Source organism: Artemia sp. Qi Xiang Cuo, chromosome 17, assembly GCF_049724085.1.
Source record: "Artemia sp. Qi Xiang Cuo chromosome 17, ASM4972408v1, whole genome shotgun sequence".
Lineage (NCBI taxonomy): Eukaryota > Metazoa > Arthropoda > Branchiopoda > Anostraca > Artemiidae > Artemia > Artemia sp. Qi Xiang Cuo.
In genome coordinates this window covers 18279600-18305563 of record NC_142810.1, presented here as the reverse complement: position 1 = coordinate 18305563, position 25964 = coordinate 18279600, and the positions used below count along the sequence as shown (strand labels likewise).

General features: G+C 34.1%; 1 protein-coding gene across 1 annotated transcript in view; it reads right to left on the bottom strand.

Annotated features, from left to right (window-relative positions):
* LOC148941973 (uncharacterized) overlaps positions 1-8242 on the bottom strand; it is a 23946-nt gene extending 15704 nt beyond the window's left edge. Inside the window, exon 1 of the mRNA XM_089103440.1 lies at positions 8189-8242. The gene's annotated coding sequence lies outside the window, so the exon portion shown is untranslated. The remainder of the gene's footprint in view (positions 1-8188) is intronic.
* Between the last annotated feature and the right edge of the window lie 17722 nt (positions 8243-25964).

Below are 25964 nucleotides of genomic sequence, written 5' to 3'. Positions count from 1 at the left end.
CAAAATCTTTGCACTTTGTGAATTTAGATAGCGATAAGGGTTCCTGATTGAGACCAATTTTGGGACTTGGGTTCTAATTATTGGTTGCTGTGGTAAAAGTTCCCACAATAGCCCTATCCAAGAAGACACCAAACGTCTGTTAAGAAGTGTTTTTCGTAAAATTCTTTGGGAGTTTTCAGAAAATTGAAGGACATCACACATTTTAGTCGCAGATCCAAAATTTTACGCTAGAAAAGCTCCTATTATAGAATATTCTTCCAGTTTGTTTACCAGAAAATAAATAAAATGCATTTCTTACTGCCGAGTCTGTATAATCTTAGAGCTTTTACGGCGCAATTTCCAAAATATTTCTAAAACTTTTTTCTAACGGGGAACTATAAGAAATAATACATTTTTAGCTATACATTCCAAAGATTTCAGCCGCAAAATTTTACGTAGGGTTCTTGTAGGTTTTTTTTTCGAAGGCTATTGTAGGCTTCTATTTCTACTGATCTTAAGTTTAATTACTTTTACTTTTCTTTAAAAAAAACTTTCTTTTTCGTAAATTTTTCGTAGTATATATATATATATATATATATATATATATATATATATATATATATATATATATATATATATATATATCGGCGCGTACAAACAGCTCCTCTCATTTGATTTGCCATCAGCGGTCCAATTACCCTGGAACACGTATTTTGGCAGAAACTTTCTCAAAATGCCTTTGAAACCAACTTGAGACTTCGAAATCTATTTTTAATTCCTAAAAACATCTAATAATAACATTGCACTTCTAATTACCGATTTTCATGTATGTATTGGAATAAATTAATTTAAAATTATCTTCTTCAAAATTAGTGTTCCAACGTTCAAGCCAGGTTTCGTGTTCAAGAGAGATCTGACTTGTCTACCCGTGAAAAGATCTAATGTCGCTTATATTTATACCGGTTTATACATTCTCTGGAGCAATCGCACCTCGGTCCGGGTTTTTATAATGGGTGAGATAGGGAAAGATCATACTGCTATTATATATATACTGTGACGTAAACAATGGGCAAAATGTATAACTTAAAGACCTTTCCCCAGTGGCTGTGGCGGTTCATGTTAACTACAAAGGATAGTTTTTGGGTCATCCAACTATGCTCAACAAAATGGCTATCTAAAAATTTGAATCGCCGGTCTTGGGAAAAAGGGGGCATGGGAGGGACATAGTTGCCCTCCAATCTTTTTGATAACTTAAAAAGGGCACTAGAATTCTTAATTTCCATTTGAATGAGCTCTCTCCCAACATTCTAGGACTACTGGGTCGATACGATCATCCCTTGGAAAAAAACAAACCAAACTAAAACGCATCTGTGACCATTCTTCTGGTAAAAAGAATACGAAATTCCACATTTTTTCAGATAGGAGCTTGAAACCTCTACAGTAGGATCCTCTGATACGCTCAATCTGATGGTGTGATTTTCAATAAGATTCTTTGACTTTTAGGGGGTGCTTTCTCCCTTCTTCGAAAACCAGGCAATTTTTCTCAGGCTTGTAGCCTTTGGTAGGTAACACAAAACTTAATAAAACTTTATATTTGTAATCAGCATAATAAGCCGATTCTTTTGATGTATCTATTGGTTTCCAAATTCCGTTTTCTAGAGTTTCGGTTACTATTGAGCCGCGTCGCTCCTTACTTGTAGTTCGTTGTCACGAACTGCTTGATAAGATAGTTTTTTATTAGTATTAGCCTAGAAAATGATCCTCTCCAGGGGCAACGGTTACATGAATCGGAAAGAATATTTCACAATTTCGAAAAAGAAAATTCTGTCCATTTTGATGGCAGGGTGGGGCCCAGTACAACACGGGGCGTGATAGGGCCCAATTGTTCCAATAGCCCCTTATCCGGCTCCGTTTACTTTTTCATGTGATGGCCGTTTGTCAAACGAAAAAATCATAAAGAAGAGATTATAGGCCGCTTGCTTTCGTTGTTGTATTTTAAGGGGGTACCTACGATAGACGAGGGTCTTTAGACTCTTGCTGTGAAATCGCGAACTTTTCCATATTCTTGCTTTTCTTGTATTTCCATATAAATTGTCTGAATTTTTAATGTTTGTATGTCCATATGCCTCCGAGAGGTTGTATTTCCTCCAAAATACGTTCATTAGTACGCGTATGCATTGATTTATTCGTTTACGAATTTGTCCTATATTGTATAGGTATCTAATAAATGAGTTTCATTTAATTTATTTATGTTTGTATGCTACTTATTTTTCATTGTAAATTTATTATGGAAAGGCGGATTAGTCTTCTTAGTTACTTAGCAGGATTATACTGAGGGGCGCAAAAACACATATAAGCAAACACAGGAACGGTCAACACACAAACGCACACACATCGAATTACCAATTATATACTTTTTGTATGATGCAAGCTGTATAAGAATCATGTTGGCAGGAATCTTTTTGGAAGTGATAATGAGGAAGGGTGGTAAATCACAAAAAAGTAAAAACCAGTCTGGTTAAATTAAGAATATTAGATACAATTAGAAAATTCGTTAGCAGTATGTTCCTAAGGGTTAAGAGTTAATTCCAAAATGAAAAAATTAGTGTAGGAACTTCAAAGTTTTCACCCACTTTCTCCCCCCCTCGTGTCCTGCCTAGAAAAAAAAAACAAAAGCAATCGGAAGCGATAAATTCTGTATCTCTTATTTATCGACTTGCAAAATATGAAATGTTTTTTTATTTAATTTGATTGAATGGTTAGGTACTGACATACAAGGAGCGGAGGAGGGGGTCCATAGTAACCTTGTCTTCTAGAAATCTAAAGATTTTTTCAATTTTTCCTACAATTTCTTCAATTTTAATTTGATGGGCGAAAGAAAATATTTAGCTCAGCAGTGGATATATTTTCTTTTAAATATCATAACCTGCTCATCTAATTTGATCTTCATAGAATCTAACGTGTTTCTACTAAATCAACATCTTTTGTTTTTCCTCCTGTGTTAAACTGGATTAACAAAAAAAGAACCCAGGAGTCAAAAGACTAATTATGTTTCTGTCAATAGTCTCATAAACGGTTTTACTATCGAAGAGATACAAGCAGTGGCGTTACCAAGATTCGTAAGATCTGTTTCGAATATTGAGCGGGAACAATAAAGACAATTGCCCTTAAGGAGGGTGTGATGGGTCACTTGACTCTTTGAAAGGGAAACAGAACTTCCAATCAAATGGGCCTCAACTACCTTTTCCATTAGAACCTTTATTTGACCCCAGTGCATGACTCAAAACCCTTGCCTCCGGGCTCTGGGGGATTGTATCAACCCTGAAGGCATTGCTATATAATCTTTCGAATATTTTGAAGAAAATCAATAGGATACATTCGGGGAAGAGGCTTAGGGGGGAGGCGGATCTTTTGACCTCTAATCACTTTTGACTCTCAAAATAAGGAGCTTGAACTTTAAATTTCCAATGACACGAGCCTCCTACGAAGTGTATATGACCAACCCTTCCACAGACCCTCATATACCTCCGGGAAATAGCTTAAGACCCGTGACTCCGGGCCCTGGGGGCTGTGTCAACTCCAGAGGCATTATTAAGTATATTAATTTTAAACTTAAGATCGGCAGAAATAAAAACCTGTAATAACTAAAACTCAACACGACAGAAATTAGCATTAAAGAATAAATGAAATCCTCCAAAAATCAGAGATTAAGTGGAGCTATTATTGAAATCAAAAATTCAAAAGACACTAATTAACGAATCCTAAAACAAGTAAAACTTAAAATGAATATGGAAATCAAGCCAATAACGAAAGAAAATCCCTACAAACAGAAGCTAGGCTACTGCCTCCTTCCCTGACTGTAAAAGTATAAAGCCGACTGCGTGACGTGTGTTTTACAGAAAACAAATCAAATTGACATATTGTCATTTGTACTTATTACAACATTGAAAATGGAATGGAAAATGGTGTGAAATAAAATCTTGAACTAATGATATTTCAGTAATTAATAGCATTATATATAAAATATTAAGCTTAATCTTATTAGTTTCATTTAACACTTTAACACTGATTCAGGAATGGTAACTATTATTTCGTTTTGTCTTAAAAGTAAAAGTTTATAACTCAAATAAATTTATGGTGATTAAAAAGAAAGCCTGAAACCCCTCAAAAATGAAGTTAGATCAAAATGAAAATTGTACCATTGAAACCAACATCATCAAAAACCATGAACGGGGAAATTACAGTCCCCCACTTTGAAAAATAAGGAGAATCATTTTTTGCGAGGGGAATACCCATCTGCCTTCTGTTTTTTTCTACCAGAACAAGCGAGTGACCAAATCATCACAAAGAGGGCTCTTTTTAAGTAAAAAAAAAAAATGAATATTGGAGGGCATCTAGCCCCCCTGCTAGATGCCCCTCCCCCAGTCACCCGATTAAAATTTGAGATAGTTATTTTTTCAACTAACGGTCCAATAACTATGCTATTGGTTTATAATATTAACCCCATAGTTCCTGGGGAAAGGGCTTTACGCGGTATCGAGCGTATCGATATTAGGAGTAGGAATTCCCTTAATGGTTGAGGAGAGACATCCCTGTCCAGAGCCTACAATTCCTTTTTGGTCCTATTGAGCAGGACCAATCTCTTTTTTAGCAGCCGTAGCCATGGGTTTATACGGCAAACTCCTATATACGATATTTTTACTACGATATTTCTCACACCCTTTGTCTTGTAAACATATATGTTCCTGAGAGGCAGTCTATACCCTATCTGACCTTTAAATTAGGTTGCAACAATTTCAAGACATTATTTTCTGGCTAGGGAACATTATTCCGTCTATTGTATTTTTTTTACGGGCAATAAATGAATAATAATAATGGAAATCATTTTGTTCAAAATAATCCCCAGGGGCATAGTTTACTATGGGTTTGCTAATTAGCCCTAGCATAAAAGTTTCAAACTCCCATCTGTAAAATGTGGAATTTTTTATAATTTGCCTGAAGAAAGATCAGAGATGCGAATTTTTTTTTCAGGGGTGATTACATCGAACCAATAGTCCTAAAATATCGAGGAACGTCTCATTCGAACGAAAGTTACAAGTTCTTGTTTCCTTTTTAAGTGACCATAAGGATTGGAGAGCTACTGGCCCCCTCCCACCCACCTTATTTTCCTAACGGTCCTCCAATCGAAATTATGAGATAACTATTTTGTTCAGCATAGTTGAAAGTCCAATAATTATGTTTTGAGGATAATATAACCGCCCACAGCCCCTGAGGAAATCTTTGTAAGTCATGGCATTCGTCAGTTGTTTACGGATAGCATTTCTTATTGGGAAGTGTACAGACATTTTTTTTTGGGGGGGGGGGGGGTTCTGCAACATTAGTTTCCTAAGGCGACAATTTTCCATGGGGAGGAAAGTTCCCGGTGGGTGAACTTTCCAAGGGAAATTTTGTACTGGAGGAAGTTCCTTATAGCGAGTGGATTAAGGAACTCTGGAAACTATAACCACTAAATGTTGAGATAGCTACTCAATTTCTTTTTATCATTAACATTTTTGGTGAAATGGCCACCAGTCTTGCGACTTTGGATCATGATTTCGTCTTTGTTTTTTTTTCCGTCGATAATTGTATCGAACCAATTTTCCTAGAACGTCTGGAAATGGCTCATTTGAAAGGACATTGAAAGCTCTAGTTTGCTTTTTTAAAAGTTAAAAATTATGACTTTGGAAATAACATGACTCCCTCAGCCTCAGGTGAAAGGGCTTTAAGTTAAGAAATTGGCACATGTTTATCTATAGGCCTACTTTTTCTTATTGGGAAGCATACAGACTTTTTTCATGGGAGAATTTTGTGCTTGGGGTGGGTTTCCATTGGGATAATTTTTCATGAGGAGGGAAATTTCCAAGGACAAACTTTCCAGGGGAAATTTTACACAGGGAAGATTTGACAGAATTCCTACACAAAACATTTGTTTATTTGTCAAACTTTCTGTTTGTTTACTCAATTTTGCATGTGGAGGTGTTCTGGGGGAATAGTCTAGGCAACATTTTCATCATATTTGGATTTCCAGGAACTAATTTTCAGGTTAAATTGTCTGCAAGAAGTTTTGTGGTAGGGGTAGAGGGATTCTGATCGAGGATGGAGTTTTCTGGAAGAAACCTTACGGGTAAAGCGGGGCTCCCACGGCGTCAATAAAGTTAATAAAGCTGTCCATAAAGTTAATAAACCGTTTTCCTCTTATAGCTTTATTGACTTTATGGTTGTCGGAAAGAAGTTAAACTTTATTTAACTTTTTCAATAAGGTCCGGAAAGTTTAGCCAATAGGAGAAGACTTGTGGAAAATTTCAATTCAGCTAAAAGAAACTAATTAGATAGCCAGTCTTGAACTTTTTTCTCTAATCTGTGGAACATTGAAGCAGAGCCTTCTTTAGTAAACTTTAAAAGTAAAAACAACATCTAACTTAAGACTAACTTATTAAATTGAAAAAGTTATCAAAAAATAATGTCAGATATATTCAAGAATGAACGTGTGAATAATTCAAATTAATTGCTTCAAAAAATTTCCATAAAGTCAGGAAGGTAAAATTCATGTGTGAGCGGGACAAACGGGACAAACGTGGGAGCCCCGCTTAAGGGGTGCATTTTACATAGGAGGAACTTTCCACTGGGGAGTTTCCTGTGAGAGGAGGAAATTTTTCATAGAGGGTGAGCTAGATTAGTACTTGCCTATTATATAACACACTCGAGAAGTGAAGTTTGGTGACAATAAAGTCTGATAAAAATAGAATACTTTAATAGCAAAATTGTGAAGGTCATTTGTGAATTATTAAAATAGGAGCTTCGGCGTCGGCTGACCGTCTCAAAGACAAATAAAAGTTCATTATTAATGCGATTCTTGAGGACACCAGTTAGTTTGCTTTGACTAGTGATAAAATATAGTGTCTCTCCATAGATGTTCAAGAATCATTTCAGTTTGTTGGAAGGGTTACAAGACAACTGAGCTGGAACAAGCAGTTTTCACCCCCATTTGAAAGTGAACCACAAAAATAATGTTGTCGACTCAGAAACTGGTACCTCTACCAAAAAAGTAGGGAGAACGTGGGGTTCCACAAAGTGGAGGAACAAACAGCACCGAGGTACATCCCGCCATCATTTACATTCATACTTAGTAGAGTACATGTGGCAGGCGGTACTAAAGTCAGAAGGCCGAGTTCATTTAATGCAATTCTTGAGGACATTTCTGCATTCTGGGAGCATACATCCAAGTTGTAGTTATCACAATTTTGCTAGAAAAAATATTCTATTCTCATCATTTTTTTTTCTATTAGGTTGAATAGGTTTGGTTAGGTTACTTATTTAAAATATGCTATGCTTTACCCACTCCCCTTAATGTGCAAACATATATCCCGATTTTTCAAACTATTATACTCTCATCATAATTCTTTTTTATTTCATTAGCATTCACAAAACTTCATTTCTCAAGTGTGTTTTATATAATAGACAAGTACCACCAGATTTAGCAGCATTACTTGAAAAACGATCTGAAATTAAATTTCTTTACACTAATTAGCCTACTGTTTCAGTGTTTCATCCAATTTCTTAAGAATGACTCTTGAAATAAGAGAGCTATTTAATTAGAATAGGAAGCTTTTTTAAAAGTACCAAAAACAATAGAATGAAGAGCAAGGTATTGAGGATGTGGCAAACCCCTTCACATATGGAATAATTTCTGCTTGTTTTGATTTAAAGGTAAAATTAAAGGGGTTAGGTTAGGAAAATGAAACTTTCAGGGACAGGTCTAAAGGCTAAAGTATGCCACAGGAAGGTATTTCGAAGTGCCTACCTCCACTCCTTCTCCCTCTAGAGGGTCCGGACCTTTAAGAATCTGTGTGTTATAAAAGTGAACCTTGCAAAACATATCATCCGCTTAAATGAAGTACAACAAAATTGTTTTCAGCTTCCCAACTTTGCTCAATCCCTAACCTAGCCCACTTCAAAGATAGCAAATAGTAGCTAAACTAGCATTTTACCAAACTTAGTGTTGCTCCTTACTTCTAGTTGAAAAAAAAATGTTTTTTTTCATTTAATCACTGATCAAAAAGCTAGCCTTTCGTATTCATCACACAGAAAGATAAAACATTTAGCAAAGCCAGTGGCTTCTCAACAAAATAAGTACAGTATCTTGGGAGTAAATAAATTCACATAGGACTACCTAGAATTAATCCAATAAAAAATATTTGTCTAGAGTTCCATTTTAAAATATTTTAACAAGTTATCAAGTCTGGTAATGCAAAGATACGCTTCCCAATTCTTCGTGTTTTACGCCCTTCCGGCTTTTCTTGTTTTAACCAATCAGACACTATTGCCGTGAGGGACAAAATATATCCATTTAAGAAAATGTTTCAACGAAATTTGTGTCTTCAGCACATGAAGAGGAAATTTTTTTAGAATTAAGAAACGGGTTTCTAACGCCGTAAGCAAACAAAAGTACAATATATTAAGGGGATATGCACTCTCCTATAATTTTGAACGGCTGTCTGGTTTTATTATTCATTGAAAACGACATAGTTTTTGTACCGTCGAACTGAATTGAGGCACACTCCCTCCCCCACACAAAATCAAACTTTTCTATGCAAAGTGAAACATGATTTTTTCCCTTCTTAAATTTAGCCAGCCATTCAGAGATATGAAAGTAAATATATTCAAAGCTTGAATATTATATTCAAACACAAAACCAACAAAAGTTACTACAAAAAGGAGCTTAACTACTGCTTTTTTCTTCGCTCCCTAACCGCAAAAGCCTAAAACTTTTTGTGTCATTTGCGTTCTATTTAAAATCCATTTTTTTTTCTTGCTATGCTCTATGTGCAATGGTCAACGATCTTGAACACTATTAAATAAAAAAAAGCTGTTTTTTTTAAACAAAGTAATTTTTTTTTAACATTTTAAAACTTGACCAGGTTCAAATTTGGTTCATCGTACATAGAAAATTTACACAAAATTTGCATATTAATTTTGGACAAGTCTCCTCCCCCCCCGTATCAAATTTTCTCTGGAAAGTTCACTGATTCTGGGCGGTGTAATATCAATAAGGGGTGCAAAAAAGCTTTATGGGCAACACAAAAAAAGTTAGCAAAATAATGCTTGTAAGAGCTGAAGTCATAAATACATGAAATAGTTTTTCTTTGCTGCAAAACTGTAATAAACAAAACAGGATAAAGATATGCTATTGTTGTTGATAAAAATAAACAATTGAATAAATCATCGCACATCTATCAAAGTTTCAGAAAATACTGTTACTGCAAATTCTAGAGCTATTTTCACACTTAATAGATTAAAGAAAATGAAAATTTCTCCATAAATACCCCTCTCCCCCTAGTAGTGATAATCCTGCAGAAAATTCCCTCTGGAGAATTTATCCTGTGAAAAATGGACAATTTCTCCCGTGGAAAATCCCACCACCTACCAAAAGATCCCACCACCTACCAAAAGATAATCATAGGCAGCGCGCTAGCGCTGCCTTAGTAAAGAACGATTAGGCACAATGTGTTTTTTTTTGTTTTTTTTTCTCCATACCGGGGCACTTCGTATCGAAGGAGTCGTCGTAGAAACTTCGAAAAGGGCTCATTCGATTGGAAATGGGGTGGCTAGTGCCCTTTTTAATAGTCGAAAGGGATTGGAGGGCAACTAGCCCCCCCCCCCAAGCCCATCATTCCCCCACATACGTCCAATCAAAATTTTGAGATAACCATTTTGTTCAGCGTAGTTGATTTCCTCATAGAAAATATCTTTTTGAGGAGGACACTCTCCCGCAACCCATGGGGCAAGGGTTTTAAGTTATGCCCTGAGGGCATATAAGGTTTTTATGTAAAGCGTTGTCGTAGAAACTTCAAAAAAGGCTCATTCGATTGGAAATTCAAAGGGCTAGTGCCCTTTTTAATAGTCCAAAGTGATTGGAGGGCGACTAGCCCCCCCCCAGCCGCCCATCATTCCCCCAAATACATCCAATCAAAATTTTAAGATAGCCATTTTGTTCAGCGTAGTTGATTTCCAAATAGAAAATATCTTTTTGTGGAGAAGACTCTCCCACAACCCTCGGGGCAAGGGTTTTAAGTTATGCTCTGGGGGCGTATAAGGTTGTCATAGAAGGCGTTGTCGTAGAAGCTTCAAAAAGGCTCATTCGATTGCAAATTCAAAGGGCTAGTGCACTTTTTAATAGTTGAAAGTGATTGGAGGGCAAATAGCCCCCCCACGCCCATCATTCCCCCGAACACATCCAATCACAATTTTGATATAGCCAATTTGTTCAGCGTAGTTGATTTCCGGATAGAAAATATCTTTTTGAGGAGGACACTCCCCAAAAACCCTCGGGGCAAGGGTTTTAAGTTATGCCCTGGGGGCAGATAGGGTTTTTATAGAAGGCGTTGTTGTAGAAACTTCAAAAAAGGCTCATTTCGATTGGAAATTCAAAGGGCTAGTGCCCATTTTAATAGTCGAAAGTGATTGGAGGGCAACCAGCCCCCCCCCGCGGCCATCATTCCCCCAAACACATCCAATCAAAATTTTGAGATAGCCATTTTGTCCAGCGTAGTTGATTTCCAGATAGAAAATATGTTTTTGAGGAGGGCACTTCCCTACAACCCTCGGGGCAAGGGTTTTAAGTTATGCCCTGCGGGTATAAAAGGTTTTTATAGAAGGCATAGTCGTAGAAACTTCAAGAAAGGCTCATTCGATTAAAAATTCAAAGGGCTAGTACCCTTTTTAATAGTCGAAAGTGATTGGAGGGCAACTAGCCCGCCCCACCATTCCCCCAAACACATCCAATCAAAATTTTGATAGAGCCTTTTTGTTCAGCGTAGTTGATTTCCAGATAGAAAATATGTTTTTGAGGAGGACACTCCCCCACAACCCTCAGGGAAAGGGTTTTAAGTTATGTCCTGGGGGCGTATAAGGTTGTCATAGAAGGCGTTGTCGTAGAAGCTTCAAAAAAGGCTCATTCGATTGGAAATTCAAAGAGCTAGTGCACTTTTTAATAGTCGAAAGCGATTGGAGGGCAACTAGCCACCCCCCCTCCCACACCCATCATTCCCCCACACATCCAAAAAAAATTGAGACAACCATTTTGTTCAGGGTAGTTGATCCCGATAGAAAACATATTTTTAAGGAGGATAGTCACCCACAACCCTCAGGGCAAGGATTATAATTTATACCCTGGGGGCATATAAGGTTTTTATTGAAATCTTTGTCGTAGAAACTTGAAGAAGGGCTCATTCGAATTGAAATTCAAAGCACTAGTACCATTCTTAATAGTCAAAAGTGATTTGAGGGCAACTAACCCCCCTCTCTCGCCCACCTTTTCCCAAAACACATCCAATCAAAATGTTTAGATAGCCATTTTATTCAACGTAGTTAAAAGTTTTGGAAATTAGGTTTTTAAGGATGACAACCCCTCCCACCACAGCCCTCAGGGCAGGGGTTGTAAGTTATGCCCTGGGGGCGTATAAAGTTTTTATTGAAAGCGTTGGCATAGAAACTTCAAAAGGGCTCATTGAATTGGAAATTGAAAGTTCTAGTGCCTTTTTTAATAGTTGAAAGTGATTAGATAGCTATTAACCGCCCTCTCACGCCCACCATTTCCCCAAACACGTCCAATAAGAATTTGGATGTATCAATTTTGTTCATCGTAGTCGAAAGTTCTGGAAATTAGGTCTTTTAGAATGATAAATCCATCAAAGCCCTCTGTGTAACGATTTTAGTTTTGCCTTGGGGGTGTATAAGGTTTATATAGAAAGTTGTTGTATATGATTTATAGAATAGATTTTAGTCTTCTTCAAATCCAATTTTTATATGTTTAAAAACTAAATGTTGAGTTAAGGTTAAATCAAAATGCACTGTGATAATGCTAATTCCCAATAAGGCATCTCAGCAGTATCCCAAGAACGACTAAGGGTATTATGTTCAAACGTTCGGGGCTACTTCTGCTCTTAAAATTTAACCAAATCCAAATAGCGTAAATGTATACAAGCTATCAAAGAAAGTAAACAGATTTTTTTGCGAATGCTATCAAGTTTTCCATTACAGGTCAACTAGAGGAGTTATGAAGCTAAATTAAACAGTACTATTTAGATCCAGATTTTTAAAAGGGTGTATGCTGTTAAAAATTGCTGAAAATTTTTCTCCGGCATACAAATAGCAGGCCGAACTATAAAGTCTTAAAAAACGAAAAGATTTAAAGTATTATTTTCTTTTTCCCTGAAAAGACTGTCAATATACAACGAACAGAAATTAATTTAAAAAAAATTTTCCACAAAATAAGTTTTTCAAAGAAAAGTAAAGAACTCCATTAAACAAAAAGAGTAGAGTAGAGTAGAATATTTTTATTTATAACACGTACATAAATAAATGTCACAAAACAGCGCACAACTAAAATCAAAACTAAAATCAAATAATCTACCAAGCGTGAAACTACCACAAATCAGCGTTGATAAATAAATGAAACCCAAAACGAACAGAAATTACAATAATTAACCGAGTCAAACTCAAAACGAGCAGAAATTTACATAAGTTGGGCGCAAAACCTCTATGCCTTCCCAAGGCCAGAACAAAATTTGCACTTTACTGAAAAAATACAAAGGAATGTGCATTGTCAGTTTAATATACATATGCTGATATTTAGTAATCAAAATGTTAATATTATTTGATCTATTAAAGTTATAAAAGTAAAAAATTTATATTTTTTCAGTAAAGTGCAAATTTTGTTCTGGCCTTGGGAAGGCATAGGTGTTTTGCGCCCAACTTATCTTAATTTCTGCTCGTTTTGAGTTTGACTCGGTTATTTATAGTAATTTCTGTTCGTTTTGGGTTTCATTTATTTATCAATGCTGATTTGTGGTAGTTTCACGCTTGGTAGATTATTTGATTTTAGTTTTGCTCATTTTTTGTTGAATGGAGTTCTTCACTTTTCTTTGAAAAACTTATTTTGTGGGAAAAGTTTTTTTAATTAATCTACACAATATGAACACAGGTGAATATTTAATTCGGACAATTCCCCATAATATCTCCAAATAAAAAACTAAGTCGGCAAAGAGAAAGTAAGATAAAATAAGGCAAAGAGAAAGTAAGATAATTTTGTACAAAAATCCTGGCAAATTCCTCCAGTACAAAATTTCCCTTGGAAAGTTCACCCACCGGGAACTTTCCTCCCCATGGAAAATTGTCCCCTTAGGAAACTAATGTTGCAGAAAATCCCCACCCAAAATAATGTCTGTACACTTCCCAATAAGAAATGCTATACGTAAACAATGGACGAATGCCATGACTTACAAAGATTTCCTCAGGGGCTGTGGGCGGTTATATTATCTTCAAAACATAATTATTGGACTTTTCAACTATGCTGAACAAAATAGTTATCTCAGAATTTCGATTGGAGGACCGTTAGGAAAATAAGGTGGGTGGGAGGGGGCCAGTAGCTCTCCAATCCTTATGGTCACTTAAAAAGGAAACAAGAACTTTTAACTTTCGTTCGAATGAGACGTTTCTCGATACTTTAGGACTATTGGTTCGATGTAATCACACCTGAAAAAAAAATGCATCTCTGATCTTTCTTCAGGCAAATTATAAAAAATTCCACATTTTACAGATGGGAGTTTGAAACTTTTATGCTAGGGCAAATTAGCAAACCCCATAGTAAACTATGCCCCCTGGGGATTATTTTGAACAAAATGATTTCCATTATTATTATAATTTATTTATTGCCCGTAAAAAAAAAGAATAATAGACGGAGTAATCACTATAGATACCAAATAGGGGGAAAAAAATACGACACAAACACATATTGAAAATTCAAATACGTGACAAAAACTTTTCATGACATATGGTACATTAATATAGTACACAAGAAAGTCCGTATAATTATAGAAAAGACAAAGAAAACAACTTAATAAGGGGCAATTTCGGTAAAAATATGCCGTCAACTTTTGCTTGCATTGCAAGAGTACCCATGAGCTGATATCTGAAGCCTCTATAATCAGAAATGTTTCCCTGAACGGAATGCTGGGAATTTTCGTATTTTCCCCCTGAAAAGATTCGTTTTTTTGTGTTTTATCATCATTTGCTTATTTCTTTTTTTTACCAGAGCCGCGTTTTCAGGCTCAGCGGGTTCGAACACGGGTTGTCCTCGTCTAGTTTCAAGTTTCTAGTTTTTCGTCTAGTTTCAGCGGGTTCGAAGCTTCAACCCCGTGTTTGATGCAATAGATGCGCTGCTGCACAACGCTTGATGCGCTAGACGCGAACAACCCGTGTTTAAAGACGGGTTGTTCACGGATCAGCAGGTTCGAACACGGGTTGTTCTCGTCTAGTGCATTAAGCGTTGTGCGTCAGTGCATCTAGTGTATCAAACACGGGGTTGAAGCTTCGAGCTCGCTGAAACTAGACAAAACTAGACGAAAAACTAGAAACTTGAAACTAGCCGAGGACAACCCGTGTTCGAACCCGCTGAGCCTGAAAACGCGGCTCAGGAGTGATTGTGTTGATCTAGTTGTCATTTTGAAAAAAATTTTTACAGTTACAGTTAATTTTTACAGTTATGAAGTATAAATATGTCAAATATATTGGTTTTCGGTATTCAAAATTAAATTAAAAATACTTAATTAAAATTATTTATTTGATTTTTGTAATCTTAGTTTCAATCTTTTACTTTGAACAAACTACTTTGAAAATGCGTTACTTTTTATAAACACTGAGTCTAAAGGCATTAAATATTTTGGTGTTTATAACCAAGTTCACAACTATGACATTGTTAAAAAATATCCGTCCAACACTTCGACATTGCTCAACAGAACTAAATGCAGGAAGTTTCTATCTTAGTTTTCGTAAGTAGGCTATCGTTTTGTATATTTTTTGTAATTACTTACTTTTTTCATTTTTATATACTTTTAATTGACGTTCTTTGTTCATTGCCTTTAGAAAAATGTTTATATCTAAGCTTAATCACCCATCAAAAACCAAAAAGAGATCATTGAAATATTGATCGTTTTTTCTGCGTTACCAAAAGTATTATATTCATGAAACTTTACAGCTTCATGCAATGTAATTAAACAAATAGAAAAGGTTTTTCAACTAAAGTAAGGAGTAAGTTTAAAACTTAAAATAAATAAAAATTACTTTCTATACAAGAGGGACAAAAGCCGAACTTCACAATAAAGAGTAAGGAGCTAAGGAGGAAATAGCCCCGTTCAAATAAAGAATAATCTGTTAAAATAGGTTTCAAATCTGTTCCTTGTTTTCAGTTGAAAAACTCCTTTAATTTTTTAATTTCTAATTGTTTTCCAAATCATACCCAGGCCTAACCAAGATATAGTTTGAGGTACCGGTCCCTTAAATCCCTGATTAATTGCAGTTAAAATGTGTATATCAGTAATTGTACCTTGATTAGTACAGTCCCACGTTTAAATTTGACAATTTCCATTTTGGACAAAATTTAAATATACATAAAAAATTGGCGATGAATAGTGTTTTTGAGTAAAGTCATTGTTAATGATACTACTAAAGAATTTTGGTTAGATGAAGAGGAGTATTATTGTTTGTATGGATGGAAATTCTGTGAGACTTTTCATCTTCTACATAGCCATCATAACCTCTACAATAGGATTCTCTTATCGATGGATACATTACATACATTTGTTTAAATACAGTGAAGTACTTCATATAAATAGAAAAAGAAAATAATACCATTTAAAATTGCTGAAAACAAAGTTCCTAGCAGTATTTGGTACCCCAAAGAAATTTTCTGGCGGGGCTGATGATGGCCTGCCTTTTCTATTCCACCTCTGTGCTGGTAGATATGGAAATGTAACATTTTAGCTGCATAGGGAAACATTTAAGTTAATTCATACTCCCCCTACCTCTTTCAACATTTATCTGAAGGCTCATGAAGAATAAGCACTTTGGCTATTAAAATATATTCTTTTAAAAGAATATTTATTTACCCCAGCCCCACCTAAAGAATGACTCACCCCCTTCATTATAGCTTATATACAATTACAGATCACCAAACGTAATTTATTACAAATAAAGTGATCAACTTGGTAGAATCCAGTACTGCCACCGTTTGGCATTACTTCTTTTGCAACTGGGAAGCCTAAACTATAGTTTATTGATACTTTTAAATCAATTAGCTTCTCAAAATTTTAAATTGATTGCAAATTCATCCTCTTCGGGGTAAAGTCGTAGTTTGGTGCCCTAAAATGACAGGGAACAAGACTTTCCCCTAGCCAAATCTGTATGGTCACTTGAAAAAGAGCTTTAAATTTAGGTTTTAATGAGCTCCTTCCCAATCATATAGAACATTCGGTTTTACACAATCACTCCTGTAAAAAAAAAAAAAAACAACAACAAATAAACATGCATCGACGATGTTTCTTGTGAAAAAAGTGAAATTCCATATTATGAAGATTGGAGCTATATATTATATATATATATATATATATATATATATATATATATATATATATATATATATATATATATATATATCAAGAAAGAAGACTACTTTATAATTTACCCATATAATTCTTATTACTACATCACTACTTATACTGACCCAATGTTGGCACTGTGGAAAGATGTTTTGCTTATTAATTTTACTATATTATTCTATTACTTACAGGTTGTAAATGGAACCATGTCCTTATACCCTAAGCATTCAGTCAAAACTTATGTCGGAAGGATTTTGCACAAATAGCTGTTCAAGTCAATGTTGAAGATGATACTGGCAGTTAAAACAATTTATATTTTGTCCCCTTTATTCTTCAATTTTATTTTCACATGAAGTAATGTATTTTGAATAAATTTGTGCAGTAAATGATACAAATTATGGTTTATTAACAACCAACTCTTAGACATTATCTACCAGTTGTATTTAATTAGCAAAATCCAAAATTTTTAGAGCACAAGAGTATGGGTGGGCAGATGAGAAAAGCTTCATCAAAATAAGAAAATTACACCACAGCAAATTCAAGAACATTTGAGAGGGGGGTAAGGACTTTCCTTTGTTTTTTTTTTAATCAATTCACACCTTTGCCCAAATTATATGAAGAATTTGAAAGAATTTTCTAGAAAAAATGGAAGGACCACAGTCCAAAATACCTTTGTCTCCTCCTGTTAGAAATATTATCATACCTTGAACTGGCATATATGCTCATCATTCCTTGAAGACTTTACTTTCATAAACGTAAGGGTAATTCATGAATAATGTTTATTTGGTAAGGGTGAAAATACTGTAATTTATTAAGGGAAAAGTTCACACTTGCTTTTAATATTCCTCAGGGGTGGGCATTAAGTTTTTAGGAGGCACTGTCCTTCCTTCTGCCTCCAGGAACTGACTAAAGAATGGTGGATATTTCAGCCGAATATTTTTATAGCAAAGGCGTTTTTCTCAGTTTTTATAAATAAGTAACCAATGGTGTAGAATCTGCATCTGATTTGTTAGAATCTTAAGTACAGTAGACAACTTACCAGGAAATACCAGATGATTAACATTGTTTTGTATGGCTGATTTACACTAAAAATACTTAATCCAAACACCCCAATAAATTACCAAGGCTTAAATTGTAGCCATTAAATAAGGACAATGTTTTAAAATAGAGAGGAATAGTTTGTCTATTATTTCAAATGTATAAAAACTTGTTTTGAAAGTAAAGCTGGACATTTTAAAGAAAATGCAGCAAAAGAGTTGTCCATCTCTCTTGGGAAACTGAGTTACCTTCATAGAAAATAAGAATAAATTCTTCTCCACTCCATTAATTTCTAGATACCAACAAAACTCCTACAAAATTACCATAGTCTTTATGGGAAAAAAAAGTACAGTGAAAGCTAGGCTTTTGTAAAATTCCATCCCAAACCAAGAGCAAAAGAACAAAAAACAACCTGTTTTTGAATAGTTTTACAATTTTATTTCTTTTTTGTCTTTTTAAATCGAGCCTTGTTACAGATAAACTTACCATCATATTAAATAAACTTTAAACCTTTCACACAATACATATCAAACACTATTTATGTGTTTGAGCATCAAGAATCCTTGAAAAATTCTGGATGTTCATATTTATTGTAATGAAATGACGGAATTGAAGAGAAAAAAATAAGCCTCACAAGTAATGAAATTGTAAATAGCATGTGCCAAACATTTCACCTGACTCTATTATTTGTAATGAAGTGACAGAATTGAACTGCCAATATTTGGCTCATTGAAATGCTATATATTGGGACAAAAGGAAGGTTACAACTAAAGTATGTATCATTGTTGACTTTTTAGTAAAAGTTATTACAATGCTCCTAAAAAAATTGGAGCATTAGAAGCGCTATTTGACAAACGTAATTAAGAAGCAGATCTTTACCTTGATTAGAAAAAATAATTATCCATCTGAAACTAAGGAACAAATTAAAAACAAACAGAAATTATTCCATAAGTAAAGGGGGCCTCCCCTTCCTCAACTCTTGCTCTTTATGCTAAAATCTGGATATATATAATTTATACTTCCCACTCAAATTCAACAGCCCTTGTGTTTGAACAATCTTTATTAAAGAATTGTAACAAAAGTCAAACTTTGGCATAAAGAGCACTGGCGGTGGAAGGGGAGACCCCTTTCACATACAGAGTAATTTCTGTTTGATTTAAGATTTAATTTTGCTCCTTATTTTCAGTTGAAGTAATCTTAGGATATCATTGGGCACCACCCAACTTGTTGTTCCCTGTTTTGGCTGATATAAATAAAATGTTATGCAAAAAGAATAATGTAATCTCGATATCTAAATTGCAATCAAACAAAAGAAAACCCAAAAAAACATCAACTAATTAAAATAGGCTATGTTAAATTACTAATAAAACAAAAAAGTTCTAATAAATAACAACACACTAATAGAACACAAGCTTTCATCTAAAAGATTTAGATTTATTTTTGAAGCAATTTTGTGATCTACATTGCCATTGTCTTGTCCTGCTCTTTTTGCCTTTCAAGGCTATATTCCCTTTTTTTCTATATTAAATTTTTCTTCTTCAAAATCAAATTTTTGCCTTTGTAAATCAAGTTTTTCTTTTTCAAGCTCAAGTTTTTTTTTTAGTTTCCAATTCCTCCTTTTTAAGCAAAAAATTGTCTTTTTGCTTCTACTTTAAGAAGTTTTCAAATTCCTTTTTTTTGTAAGTAATTGTGGAGTTCTAGAGGATTGGATTGGTGTACAGGCTCTAAAAGAGGATTGGGCACTTGTAGATGGCTGACTATCAGTGGCAATAGGTGTCAAAGTTGTGGGGCTTTGAGAGGCTCTTGGAGGAACAGGAGTCTCAGTGCTTGAACAAAGAGATATGTTCCTGCTGCCAGAACAATCAACAATCCTTACTTTTGTTGGCCTAGAGTAAGGTTCTTTGTCTGACAATAATGCTGTTTTTTCTAAAGATAACCCCGTACCTGCAGATTCTCTAATATCCTTTGCAGCTTCCTGGGAAGTATTTTTCTTCTGAAGCTTCTTTTTAATGCTGTCTCTTTCAGCCATTATCAGATCCTGAAAAATGGCCAAACTTGCGTCATAAATCTCATCTATCCCAGTTGCCTTTCTTCCAATTTCGCTTTGCTGCTTAAATTTTTTCATTAAAGCTTTCAGTCTTTCCCTAGCTGCTCTGTCACTTGGAGAAGAGTTTGTTTTTTCAATAAATTGTCTATGTATAATACTCCAGTTATTCTCCCCCTCCCCAAACACATTGTGATCACGTGCCAGCTGAATCAAAATAGTATCCACGGAACTAGAAAAACGAAATCGATATGGCCATTGTCATTCAACAGTAACCATTCCATCATCACTGTTGTATGTTTGGCTTGGATCTACAATTATGATGTTTTGGTTCATGTTTATCTAAAAAAAGGAAATGACTTTTTTCATACATATAATGATCCATCAACTAGGCTATTGTTTCATCTTAGGGCACTATTAAAATGGGTTTTGATTCTAAGTGAAACCTTTTGAATAAAGGACAATTTCATCATTGATTTTAAATCATATTCTCAGTTGCTTGAACTGAACTGAAGAAAGAAGACCTATTTTGTACAGCTTCACAGAAAACTAGGTTAAGTTATGAAACTAGGCCACTTCCTATATATTTAAAAATATATTAAATCAAATAGAGCTTTAGTGTACATTTTGTACAGTTTCATAGGAAACTAGGTTAAGTTATGAAACTAGGTCACTTCCTATATATTTAAATACAGAACCTTATTATTCCTTTTTAAATTTGCTGTGGTATTTACAGGGAGCCAGAGTTGAGCTGAAAAATAAATTCAGAAACCTCAACTTCTGTAACTATTTTGTATAGCGTTTTACCTTGTTAGCGTTTGGCAAAATTAATTTCAGAAATCTCCCTAATGATGAGTATATCATCAAAGTTCTCTCATCATTGTTCTATGTGGCAGAAAGATGGCGTCCTTCATACTTTTTGCTAACATCAGTGAGCTGTAAGATCTTAGAACATAGATGAGTTAAAAGAACCGAAATCTTTGCAGAAAGATGTGAGATCTTAGTGCAAAAGAACAACCCTATTATAAAGTAAGTATTTCAGGTAAATATGCAGTGGGCTACATAATTTAGCTAAGATGAAAGTGAAAATACCATTTGATGTATTTTTTTATGCTCTTTCATAATTCAAGAATTGTTTCTGGGGCTAGCTGCATCTTGAGCCATTTAAGAGGCCCCAAAGGTTTCATTTTTGTAACCACACAAAGAAGTTATCAACACTAGTTAAGTTTTTGAAAAGTGATTCAAAACATATCACTAGTTTATAAATAAGTTGTTCAAGAGTAACATATTCCAAAAACACTTATTTATAACAATTCAAACCTCATTTATTAGGCAACTCAAATATATAACGTTTTCCTACTGTTTCAAGTTTTTCAAATGCCATTGACAAAAATAGCACTGAATTTTGCGATTCAAAACATTGCCATCAACAATTCATGGTAATTCCAATTCAGGGTATATATTTGCACATTATGAGGGTAGGGGTGGGTAAATTTGCAATTGGCCATATAATTTAGCTAGGATGAAAGTGAAACATCATTTGATACTTTTTTACTCTCTTTCATTATTCATATAAAATATCTTCAGGGCCCCTTTAAGGGCTCAAGATGCAACTAGCCCTAGAAGTGATTCTTGAATTATGAAAGAGAGTTATGAAAGAGAAAAAAGGCATCAAATGACATATTCACTTTCATCTTAGCTAAATTATGTGGCCCACTGCAAATTTACCAAATTTCATTATATTTAGTGTTTTTTTTTAGTTTTTTATATAGCCCTGGAAGATGTAAAGCTAGGCCTATTACTTGGGTAAATTTCTAGGTGGCCCTATAAGTTAAATAGGATGAAAGTGAAAACATCATTTGAAGCCTTTTTTAATGCTCTTTCATAATACAATAATCACTTGGTAAATTTCTAGGTGGCAGTATAATTTAGCTAGGATAAAAGTGAAATCATCATTTGATGCCTTTTTTTATGCTCTTTCATAATCCAATAATTGCTTCTGTTGCAAATTGAATCTTGAGCCCTTAAAGGGGCCCCAAATGTATTTTATATGAATTACAAAAGAGCATAAAAAAAACATCAAATGATGTTTTCAGTTCCATCCTAGCTAAATTATATGGCCCACTGCAAATTTCTCATGAACTTTACCCCCCCCCCCCTTATGTGGAAGTACATACCCTGAATTGTTGATGGCAAAATTTTGAATTGCAAGATTCAGCACTGTTTTGGTCAACAGCATTTGAAAAACTTGAAATGGTAGGAAAACAGTTTATATTAGAGTTACCTAATAGATGAGATTGGAATTGTTATAATAAGTACTTTAGGAATATATTACTCTTGAACAATTTATTTATAAACTAGTGATATGTTTTTAACCACTTTTCAATAATTTGACTAGTGTTAATAACTTCTTTGTGTGGTTAAAAAAATGAATAACTTTGGGACCCCTTTAATGGCTCAGATGCAGGGGCGCCCATAAGGGGGAGGGGGGGGGAGTCAAGGCGTGCTCCAGCCCCCCCCCCCTGGCTGAATGATAGTGTCATATATTTGTATTAATTTAAAAAAAAATCCACAGATTACGTTTTCAAAGAAAAGTAAAGAGCTCTATTAAGCCAAAAATGGGCAGAAATAAAGTCAAATAATCTTCCAAGCGTAAAAATACCACAAATCACTATCAACAATCAAATGAAACTCAAAACAAACAGAAATTATAATAAATAGCCGAGTCAAACTCAAAACAAGCAAAAATTAACATTATTAGGGCTGGCAACTCCCATGCCTTCTCAAGACCAGAACAACTTAGGCTTTACTGAAAAATAAAATGACCATGGATTGTCAGTTTAATTTACCTATACTGATATTTAATCATTAAAATAAAAAATGGGTAAAAAAAAGTGAGTAAAAAGTTTTTTACTTATTTAAGTAGGAAGTGAAAACATTTAAACAAATTGTTTTTAGTAAAGCGCAAATTATGTTCTGATCTTGAGAAGGCATGGGGGTTATCAGCCCTACTCATGTTAATTTTTGCTTGTTTCAAGTTTGTCTTGGCTATTTATTTATCTGTTCATTTTGAGTTTCATTTATTTATTGATAGTGATTTGTGGTAGTTTTATACTTGGATGATTACTTGACTTCATTTCTGCCCATTTTTTGCTTAATAGAGCTCTTTGATTTTCTTTGAAAAGCTAGTTTTGTGGAAAAAGTTTTTTTTAGATTAATTTCTGTTTGTTTTTTATTGACTAAGTCATTTTCATAAAAAAAATAACATTTTATGTCTTTTGTTTTTTTTTTCTATAAGAATCCATAGTTTGGCATAATTGTGTGGGTTTGACATGCCCAATATCCCTAAAGACTTAGTTGCTGGACCGTTGAACAAAATAGTTGTCTCAAAATTTTGACTATATGTGTTTGGGAAATAAATTGGCTCAAGAGACAGGCTGATTGCCCTCCAATATCTTTTTACTCTTAGAAAAGACTTTAAATGCTTCTTTAAATGTTTCAATGATATTTCTAGCTATAATAGAGTGGTGCTGCCTATGATATTATATGCCTAAAACCTACATGTATACAGTTTATTTGTTTAATTGGAATGCCCCCAATAAAAACAAACACTTCCTAGAAGTTTCACGTTAATACTCTTAGCATCATTAGTTACAGTAACTGTAGTTGTAGTAGATAATTTTGGAGACCACAATGCCTTTCCATGACAATAGAATAAAAGTTCAAAATAGAGATAAAATCCATTTTAATAGATAGTGTATAGAAATTCACAAAAATACCAGATCATTTCCAACAAAAATGATTACTATGTTTAGAAAAAGCATAAAAAAGGCATTCAGTGGCATGTTTGCTTTATTCCTAAGTCAATAATATGATTTGCAAAAAAATTGCCAATTATTGAATTATAAAAGAGCATAAAAAAGGCATCAAATGTTTTTACTATCATCCTAGCTAAATTATAGGGCCACATAGAAATTTACCATTAATTGTAACCTACAGGCTATAAATATTAAGCCTTGTTGATCATAGCTCTAAAAATTGGTAAAATTCTACTTTAGCTACTTATGGCTATCTTGGAAAGGGGTTAGGTTGGGAAAATGAAACTTTCAGGGATGGTTCTACAGGCTAAAGTATGGGTAAATTTTTACCAAATCATATTGTTGACTTATGAATAAAGTAAACAAACCACTCAATGCCTTTTGGTAAAAATTTAGAATTGTGGCACCTGATAAGGAGACATGTTAAGAAAACAATTCTTACTTTAAAATATGTATAATGATCCTAGTTAACATATTATCCAAGGGGAGAACCTTTATCATCAAGTCTTTTCTCTAAAAATCCTTCTTTTTCTAGCTTAAAAGAAAAAGTTTCCAAAAACCACCACGGTGAGATTCAATGCCTAAGTCTTTTGAAATTGCTGCCAAATAAGTTGTTTTATAGATAGCGTTCATGCCAGTCTTTAGCCTTCATATTTTGATTTTGGCCTTGCACCACTGCTCATTTAAAAAAAGTACTAAAAAGACCGGCATGAACGCTATCTATAAAACAACTTATTTAATGGCAATTTCAAACAGCTTAAGCATTGAATCTCAGTGTGGTGGTTTTAGGAAACTTTTTCTCTTAAGCTGGAAAAAGAAAGATTTTTTGAGGAAAGACTTGATGATAAAGGTTCACCCCTTGGATAATATAAGAACTAGGATCATTATACATATTTTAAAGTAAGAATTGTTTTTTTTTTAACATGTCTCCTTATCAGGTGCCACAATTCTAAATTTTTACCTGCCTTTTTTATGCTCTTTCCAAATATAATAATGATTTTTGTTGGAAATGAATTTTACCCCCACCCCTATTTATACCATTTCAGGATATATATTTGCACATAGTAGGTGGGGGTAAATTTTATTTCTGATGTAAATAAGAGGTAAGATTAAACTTTTCCCCCACCCCCCTAATATGCAAATATATACACTGAATTGTTGTATATGGGGGTGGGGGCTAAAACTCATTTCCAACAAAAATGATTATTATATTTGTAAAAAGCATAAAAAAGGCATTGAGTGGTATATTTACTTTATTTGTAAGTAAATAATATGATTTGGTAAAATTTTTACCAAAGTATGTCCTGGGAAGGTATTTTGAAGTACCTACCTCCACTCCTTCTCTCTCCAGAGGGTCCTGACCTTTAAAAATGTGTGTTATAAAAATTAAACCTTTCAAAATAAATCTTCTGCTTAAATGAAGTACAACTAAATTGTTTCCAGCTTCACAACTTTGCTCAATCCCAAATGATAAGGTTTTAAAGATATGTAAATACATATCCTAAATTTTGAAAAAAAAACATTGATATGGCTTAAAATTTGGTAAATATCTACCAAATCATATTATTGACTTATGCCTAAAGTGAATATACCACTCAATGTCTTTTTTTATTTGGATTACAAATATAATAATCATTTCTATTGGACATGAATTTCAGCCCCCCCCCCTATATATGTCAATTCAGGGTATATATTTCTACATTAGGGGGGTAAGGGCAAATTTTGTTTCTGATGTAAATGGGAGGTAAGTTTAAACTTTACCCCAACCCCCCTAATGTAGAAATATATACCCTAAATTGGCATATATAGGGGGGGCTGAAATTCATTTCCAATAGAAATGATTATTATATTTGTAATCAGCATAAACTAAGGCATTGAATGATATATTCACTTTAAGTGTAAGTCAATAATATGATTTGGTAGATATTTACCTAAAATTCTACTCAAATGACAGGAATTGGATTTTCAGAACTAGGCCTAGCCTAGGCCTAAAGCCAGAGAAAAAGAAACTAATAGGCTAACTGAAAATTAAGGTAAAATGTTGTTTTGTCAAAATTTCAATAGGTATTTGGGTAAAATTCTACTTTAGTTACTTTTACCTATCTTGGAAAGGGCTGAGGTTAGGAAAATGAAACTTTCAGGGATGGGTCTACAGGCTAAAATATGTCCTGGGAAGGTATTTTGAAGTACTCACCTCCTCTTCTTCTCCATCTAGAGAATTCTGAATTTTGCCTACATGACAGGTCTATACCTATTGAAATTTTGACAAACCTACATTTTACCTTAATTTTCAGTTGTAAGATTCCTTTTCTCTAGCCTTAGTTCTGAAAATGCAATTCCTGTTATTTGAGTAATATTTTAAGACGTATCAATGTTAATTTTCAAAATTTAGGAAATGTATTTGCATATCTTTAAAACTAAATCAGGATTGAGCAAAGTTTTTAAGCTGAAAACAATTTTGTTGGACTTCATTTTAAGCAGAAGATCTATATTACAAGGTTTCACTTTTATAACACACAGATTTTTAAAGGTCATCAAAGGTCAGGACCCTTTAAAGAGAAAGGGAGTGGATCTAGACATTTCAAAATATCTTCCCTGGACACACTTTAGCCT